Raw genomic sequence first — 9077 nt, forward strand, 5'->3', positions numbered from 1 at the left:
ATATTAACATGACAGATGCCTTTCTTTTTATCTCTTATCATCAAGGCCAAACTTGAGGGTCTTTAATAGGTTTATCAGTCTGCTGATGGATAGCTTTTCCACACTGAGAACCGCTTGTCTTCTCGATCCTGCTCATCTGCTCACTGCACAGTTTATTTTTCTCCACAAAGCCATTCTTTGAGTGCAAGCCGAGGACTCTTACTGAGGGAGTGCTCAGAAGAGACTTTCTCTGAGGTCAGACAAGCAGGGTTGAGGACATATGCTGGCTCCATTGAACCGAAGCACTTCTACCACTCCTATACTGACGATTAGCAGACGCTCATTTCAGAGTAACCCCCACGAGCAACTGGGACCGGGCTCACTTTCTCCTGAGGAAACGACTCCAGTCTTCCATGCAGGTGTAGGCTACTCGGGCTGGTGTAGGTGTGGTAAGAGCACTGTCTGATTCAGGTCAGTGAAAGGGCTTAAAAAGCAATGCATAATTACACACTCTGCAAATCAAGTATGAAAACTTTAGGATAAAATTCCTCCACTCCTATATAAAGTGATGATGCAGTTATTTGCAGCTGCATATGTAGTGAAAAGCTGCCAGATTCAATTATACCCTATAAATACAGCCTTAATAGTCATTGTTAAGGCTGGTTGGTTCACAATTGTCATGTGATGCTGGTGCCTTGAACCAATTGGATGTCTGGTGCGATAAAAGAGGTTCTTTAATGGCTTCTTTGACTTAAATCCTTACTAATCATTTTAGAGCTGTGACAAAGATTCGGCTGCCTGGGGGTAATTTTATTTTTAAGCTGCCTATACAATGAATTAAGCTCACACCGCCGGGATTTGAGCATGCTTCCTTTGTTTCCTTAACAGTATATTTTAAAAACTTCAGGGATAAGAGGAACTGGAAGAATTTGCAGTTTGTCAGAAGTGGAAATCTATGTGGTTTTAAGAGATCTGGAGACATCTGCTATGTTGTGAAGATAATCGTATCTAAATAAACTGTGCATATGTCTCAGTATATGAAATCAAATCAGCCCTTCAGAAATACATGTTGGACTTGTTTTGTTTTTTTTACACTCAGCAAGTGACATCTACCACCAGTCTGGCAACTCATCTGCTCTCACCCACTCTACCATCTGTTGCCCACCTGATCCCCACAAGCAACTCACCTGCAGTCTACAAGCAGGGTCACACTTACTGATTGCTTTCTATTCAAAAGGGCCTGAAATAATATTGAGGGGCAGATAGTGACAGGGGCAAATAAAAGTCATTATTGATTATCGTTTAGCCTTGATTGTTGTGTTACTATATTAGTGGACACATGCAGGATTCAATATGTGTGTATACATGTGAGCCAGGAGTTCAAGATTGCTATGCCATGCATCCTTTTATTAATCTTAGTTTTGTTGTGCTCCTTCACTCTATTCTCCAGCATTGTGCCTTCCCATTTCTCTTTCCTTACCTTTCATTTCCTTTCATAATTCAATTAATAAATATTTTTAACTTTTTTTTTTTTCAAATTCCACAAAAGGCTTTCTAAGCTCTCTGCACTGTAGCTGTGGGTTTTTTTGCAGAGCAATATCAATTTAGGTTTTTTATGAACGATACCAATACTGATAATTGGTGATGTAAAAAATCTGATATATATATAGAGATAGAGATATATGCTTTGCCTGACTCTGCTTGGATTTACTGGTTGTTGTCTTTGTGACATTCCAAACATGTATTGTCTTGTGGACAAAGTATGCAACATCAACCCTTATAACATGGTTGAATGGTGTTTCTCCTTGCTCTTCTTTACGTTAAATTATTTACATTAAAAAACACCAACAAATTGGCAAATATTTAATATTAGCCAATAATATCAGCCTGCCCATAAATCAGTTAGGACAATATTGTTTTCTGTGTGTAACTCTGTACACAGTCCCTGCCACTTGGTTTGGATGTTGTCAGCCCAGTGAATAGACGTTATCTAGTATTATCAGTCTCATAGTGCCAGTAGGTGGCTGTCTCTGCATAATAAGACCTGGTTTCATTCTCTCAGGTAATCAAAAGTTAGCCATTGTTTTTCTATGGCAACAAAGTTCATAAAATTAGACTGCATATGTGGAAAAGGAGTAAATTAACCAACTCTCAAAGCTGCACATAAGTTCAAGACTTGTCTTTTGGACTTTAGTATTTTGTATTTTGATCTAACTCGCTGTTAGATCGTCGTTGTTTTCTGAATTAAAACCACTTGATTAAAGTTGGAAAAATATCACAGTTTGGTTTAAAATACAATTTTTGTACAACATAAAGAACATGCTTCAAACCTGCATGAGCAGCTTATCCATGGCATTCAACACTGGAGATTTAGAAGTTCTTTAAGAAAACCATCAGATATCTCCTTCATAACCTGAATGTTTATCACTGAATGCAGTCTGCTGAGCAGTTAAAAATGCATTAAGCCTCTTGAGATATAACATCTCATTTTCAAAGGGGTCAAGTAGGTTTAGGAGGGGGTGCCTACTGGTAGCTGCAAATAGACACCATTTTCATATGTCTAGCTTGTTTAAATGAAAATCTTGTTTAAATGAAAATCTGGTTCTAGCTCACTGTCTACCCTACGACAGTTGGAACGATGCAACTTATTGAGTTGATCACAAAACAAGACACAATCAAAGATATCAAGGCAAATCAAGATATCGCCCTGCCTTAGCTGGAGATTCTGTTTTTAATTTAAGCTCTAGCTTGGTGTTTATGTTAGCAAAGACATCAAATACTTGAATTTAGTCTTGCAGAAAATCAGATCTGCTTGACACCACACAGCTTATTTGCTGTAGTCCTCAAAGCCCCTCACTGAGCAAAACTGGGTCTCTTCCATCTTCCCGAAACAACATCATATTCCAAAAATGGAAAACACACACACACACACACACACACACACACACACACACACACACACACACACACACACACACTCAATTACAAAACCATCTGTCTTGTATAAAAAAAGGAGAGGAGAACACTAGCATCTGCTCTGTCAGAGACCTTCCAGCAGAAGCTACGTGTCACCCTCCCGCCCTGGCTTTAACTTGTCCCCATTCTCTAATTCATCAATCTTCAACCACTGATGCTAATTTTCATGTGTTCCAATTCGTTAATGAAAACAACCACCCAGACACATTCAGCCATGAGCCAAGCGGTACAGCAAAGATGAGGGGTGATGTTTATGTTCCCCCACCCCACCATCGCCGCAGGGTGCTATTAACCCACAGAGTACCGAAGGATCTATGATATACTATGATGCTAATTGTGTTAATTCGGCTGCAGCTTCCACAGCACGAATGAGTAAATCCGGTCTGAAGACAAAACCCCAAGATGCTCCTGTTGTGACTTCATTAGTATGTGCACCTGAATACTTTATTGTTCTTATATAGTACTGGCAAGAAAAAAAAAAATCTCTGTAGACGAATTTAACAAAGGAAGCAATGTTTCCTTGTTGTTTCCAAGTTCAATATATTAAACACCAATTCTGAAAGAAAACTGACACATCAAATACATACTGGAGGTAATAATGTACAAGCTCTCCTATGGGAGCCTCATAATAGTTAAAGTAGGATACTTGTATGTTTTTCCAGTTGAATTTAACAACTAATCAACAGAGAAGTTTATTTTTCAAAGTTTATGATTATAAAATGTAATTTTTACAATGTTTTTCTTTATTTTTACATGAAATAATTGGATCTGTTAGAACAAGAACGGGAATTCAAAGACATCTGAAATTAGGAAACGGTAAGTGTAATTTTTTTCAATGGGATTCTATTAAGTTTATGAAAAAAATTGCAAATGTATTAATAATGCTAACATATTATTTTGTCACTAATTAAATCACATTAACCTAAAAAATGGCAAAGTAAAAAAAAAATTAAATTAAATTAAATGTACTATATTAATTCATCATTACTATTAGTTGCACTTTGCTTTACAGGTTGGATCTCGTTTGCCTTCAATATTAATTCTTAATTGCACAAATTCAACAAGGTGCTGGAAACATTCCTCACACATTTTGGTCCATACTGACATGACAACATCCCACAGGCGCAGCAGATTTGTTGGCTGCACATCCACAGTATGCATCTCCTCCATCTCTCCAAAGGTGCTCTATTGGATTCATATCTGGTGAGTGTCGAGGCCATTTGAGTGCAGTGAGTTGATTTCATTTTCAGGGCACCATTTTGCAATGAAGTCGCCATCAGAAGATGGTTGAAGGCTTCAGATAGAATGAACATGGTCAGCAACAACACTCGGGTAGGCTGTGTGTGTGAGGCTGTGCAAACCATGGCCTCAGATTCAGCTTCTTAGCTGACTTGAGTGGTACCAGTTGTGGTCTTCTGCTGCTATAGCCCACCTGCTTCAAGGTTTAACATGAGGTGCATTCATGCATTTTTTTCTCTTTTTCTGACCATTCTTGGTAAACCATAGAGTTGACTGTGTGGGGGAAATCGCAGTAAATAAGCAGTTTCTGCAATACTCAGAACAGCCAGTCTGCCACCAACACCTATGCTACTGTCAAAGTCAATTAAGTGACCTTTCTTCCCCATTCTGAATCCCAATTTGAACTTCAACAGGTCACATTTATCATGTCTACATACCTAAATACACTAAGTGCCGCTGTGTGATTTGCTGTTTGGATAATTTAGTTAATGAGCAGTTGAACAGGTGTATCTAACAAAGTGGCCATTCGCTTCATGCACATATATTCTTTCTTCATTCATTTTTCTGGTTTTAAAAGTTGACCTAATTATGCCTGTAATTCTTCCTTGAGGTTATTTTCCACTGTAATAACCTCAAGCTCTAATCACAGCTATACTATGGAAAAGAAAACCTTTTCAGAGAATGAAACTAATTTAAATCCTTGGTGTTATATAAGGAAGCTGACCTGAACCCTGATCCCCAATCAGTCTGAAAACAACATCATACCTGTCTCTGGTTTATAGATCGTTCGATCATTTAAGTCGACAGAGGTTAGAATGAGAATACACCGAAACCAAAACTTCGAGCTCCATCGCCTGACTTCTCGTCTAATGGGCTGTGGATAAATGGGAGAGCGGGAGAGTGATGGTGACAGTGCATCTGCCATGAGTAATGGCTCAGTGCTGGCACTGCTCTGACAGGCCGGGGAGTTTTCACAGGAGACTGGAGGTATGTCGTCTGATGTCTCATGGGGGAAAAGCTCACCAACAGCAGTCATGCCCACAGTGCCAACATGCAACACCTGCCATGCCATGGGATAACAATTATAGTACTACTATTATAACACTATTTACAGCTGCAAGAACATTTAAACAAACCCGGTGCTCGCTACTTTTAAAAGAGAAGATTATTTTAGGTAACATTTTTAAATAAAGAGAAAAGGACCTGAAGGAATTGTTGACTCGTCATATAAAAGCTGAGGTGATATGTAATAGCGGTACTGTTATATTCAAGTGTCTTGATGTAGTTCAGACTTTTCATTTCATTTTTCAAACCTGTGCTTTTCCTTGCTCTGACTTGTCAAAATGTTTTCAGTGAAAAGCTTTAATATAATTCGGTACCTGTCAGTTACAACTGTGTACAATCTTTTTTTTTTTCTCTATTAATTCTCACCTGTGTATTTTTTTCAGTGACCTAACATGGGCTGGCTTTGGCAGGAGATCGTATAACTGCAGAGAGCTTCGTCACGTACGTTTTAGAAGAAATTAAAACCTTAAAGGCAGTTAAAGTTAGATATGTTTTCTTGCAGTCTTAGCTCTCGCTGTGTTTTCCTGGAGATTATAAAAGAACAGAGTTAAATGCTGACTGGAGCTTTCGAAATGTAGGTTAGCAGGTTGATATTAGCATTCTGGTGCCGCCTCGCACAGCACAATTATAGGCTTCCTGTTCACTGCAACAATTATTAAACCTGCAAATATTTTCTGTGCTCTAAAGTACTTTCCTATGCAGGGTCAATTTTTTCAGAATTTTTTCATAGGGGTGACCATATGGGGGCTACAAAAATATTGGGGTGGCACACCAAAAACAGAAGATCGTGAGGGATGTACAAAGTGACACAATACAAATGACAAAAACTGCATATGTAGTAATAAATAACAAGTTAATGTTTCAACTCATTGTAGGCTGTCTTCCTCTCGCTTGTGCTCACATTTACTAAAATTATTACCATCTTTGGATAGTCATGCCAGGGGCGCTAGCAAATTTTGGGTGTGGCCAGTGCCCCCCTTGGCCCCCCCTTGGTGGTGCCCCTGGGTCAGAGTGGGCACACGGCATCAAGTCATATTGAATCACGCTGCAAATGTTAGTACCCCAAGGAAAACCCCCACAAAACTCACACTTTAAATTCTGCAGTGACACACAGTGCCATTCTTATTGCCTCCAAAAAGATTCTACCCACTCATGGACTGTTTTGCAGCCAGGTGTGGAAGTCACTAGTGACTTTCTGCAGCATATAGAACAAGCATGTATGCATTTAATTAAACACTACGCAAAGAGCAGTGCTTGTTTGTTTGTTTTTCACTGCATAACAGGGACACTGGGCTCAGTTCCTTGAAATCACAATGAATAAGCAAATCAGGGTTGCAGTCATTTACAATACATTGCATTTACATTTGAGTCTATAGTATGTAGAGGTGGAAATCCCACAACAGAACACTATCACAATAGTTCATTCATGATATGATATGATATTTTATTTAATAAAATATCAACATTTGGTGATATCTGATATCAATCAGATATCAGTCTGCAATCAAATGGGATCATGTTAGCAATTTCATGCAATTTCTTCCTGATAATACAACAATTAACTGTGATAAATTGTCAAAAAATCCCATATTTTCTATCTACATATATTTCTTATCTACATTTCTGTCTATCATATCTACATAGACAGATATTCACATTTAACTGTTACAATTATGTCAAACTGCATCTGTTTGCAGAAATGTTGCCTCCTATCAAGCAACCTGTGCAATTACAACCAAAACTGGTGACTGAACTATTAGCTTGCTCTGAATTAGGAGGCAGCAGTGGGACGGTTTTTCGGCTGAGCAGATTTAAAGTAAATTTGCTCAACTAACATTACCCCAGGATAGCGGTGCATGAGATGAGCCCTCTTGTTCATAATATTCACAGAGAAATCAAATTTATTTTAAAAAATACTGCTATTTGGTGTTCCTGTATCGATACACCGTCATGCAAAATACTGCGATACTATGCTATATTAACTTTTCTCCCACACTTGTGCTGTTATAGCAAATACGTTCTGTTTATTCAGCTCCACCTTCATCTCATCCACAGACACAGACCACACTGTAGCTTCAGAACAGTTTCCAACACATTCACATCTGCAATCCCACACTGTAAGCAACTTGTCTGTTAAATTACAGTCAGAACTAGTAGAATTTAAACAATTATTTACTTTTCATCCTGCCTACATCTATACAACAGCAGAAATGTTCTGTATTGATTCTACGCTTTAATATATAATACTGACAGCTGTTTGGATGCATTATACTATTTTTTTAGTATGCCCACCATAATCCCCACAGTAAAATCACACGTCGTCCCCAGTGTGCCCTAAACTCAGTTTCTTGTCTTTCTTGGACTGCGGCAGGACATCAGCTTTGTCACAACTCCCTGCTGTATTGCACATTTCCTTCCATGCAGATGATCACTACAGCATCTACACCATCATGGCCCATCGCTAATTAACCCTTAACACTGCATCACACCATTCTAACAAAGTGCAAACACACAAAGCACTCACATAACCATTGCAATACGTCTAGATGAATGGCAGAAACGCTCACATTCCTACTGATGCTGGAGTGCTGTCTAATCCTTCGGTGACTGCAGTATTCTTTATTTCTAAATGCACATTTTGCAGTATTCAGGTGCACTCACTGAGAATCATAGATTTCTACATTTTACAGCATTTTGTCTTAAACTGTCTACACTTTAACAAACTTCCAACTCACAAGTTCATTAGAACATGGCCAACATTTGCTCAGTAATATTCACTAATCATTAATGACAAAGGACTGCTAAATGCTACTATTACAATTATATGGCAAGGTGAACAACATTTTTTTAGCTGATGTAGTAATAATAATAAGATTGGGTTTAATATGACTGCTGATGTATATTTCAAGCAAATCTTGAAAAATATTAAAGGCTGTCCTCGTCTCTGTGCCTTTGTCCTCCAAACTCATGTATAATGGTTTCGTTTTATCGACTATAATCAGTCGAGCTCTTACCCTACATCTCAAAATCTCCGATATGAAATCAAGGGCGGCTTAAGCTTCCCTTTAAGTCAAAACACTTGAAATGACACCGGGAGGATGGAGGGGGGAGCTGAGCTACAGCTGGCAGCATCACCAGCAGACATCAAGTAATCCGCTCAGCGCTTTCACGGGCCTGCCCGCACCGGCCGGCAGCACCGACCCTGCTGCACCAGCAGCTTCATTCAACGCCAGGGCCCACCGACAAACCGCTTTCCCTCCCCTCCTGTGGCTTTGATGCTACTGCTCCTCAAGATGCAGTGCGGCTAGTGCACGCACTGCAACGTCTGCCTCATAATCGGCGGCATCCAAAATAATACCGGGCGTCCATATTGCTGTGTTACCGCAAACCTGGGCATCCTGGACCAGCCAGCATCACAGGGACATCGCGGCAGATGACAAGACTTGACACACTCGCTGCACCATTATTCGTTATTATGTCGTGGGGGGGATGAAAGAATAAAGACACCCCCCCTCCTTCACACCCCCCACTCCATCTTTAAAGAAGCAAAAGAGATGAGAAACACTCACCGTTTTCTACAACCCGACTGTTGTTTCCTCCACCCCGTCAGTGAAATGTGTGTTGATGCTGCTGAAAAGGCTGAGAGAGGCGCGCGTGTGTGTTGTGGGTAGGTGTGTGTGTTTCAGAGTCTGTGTCCGGCTGGTGCGTGTCCGCACCCCCCCCCATTCAGCCGCTGCTACAGCAAGCTGTGGTCCACACGGGTCCTCCGCTCTCCCCAGCAGCTCCCCTACCGCTGTCAAAACCAGCAGCGACAGAGA

General features: G+C 39.9%; 1 protein-coding gene across 7 annotated transcripts in view; it reads right to left on the reverse strand.

The window, feature by feature from the left end:
* nrcama (neuronal cell adhesion molecule a) overlaps positions 1-9077 on the reverse strand; it is a 63420-nt gene extending 54343 nt beyond the window's left edge. For all 7 annotated transcript variants that reach the window (XM_042217469.1, XM_042217458.1, XM_042217452.1 and 4 more), the window contains exon 1: positions 8829-9077. The gene's annotated coding sequence lies outside the window, so the exon portion shown is untranslated. The remainder of the gene's footprint in view (positions 1-8828) is intronic.

The sequence above is a fragment of the Haplochromis burtoni genome, unplaced genomic scaffold (assembly GCF_018398535.1).
Source record: "Haplochromis burtoni strain Fernald_Lab_line unplaced genomic scaffold, NCSU_Asbu1 Contig_14, whole genome shotgun sequence".
In the NCBI taxonomy this organism is placed as follows: Eukaryota; Metazoa; Chordata; class Actinopteri; order Cichliformes; family Cichlidae; genus Haplochromis; species Haplochromis burtoni.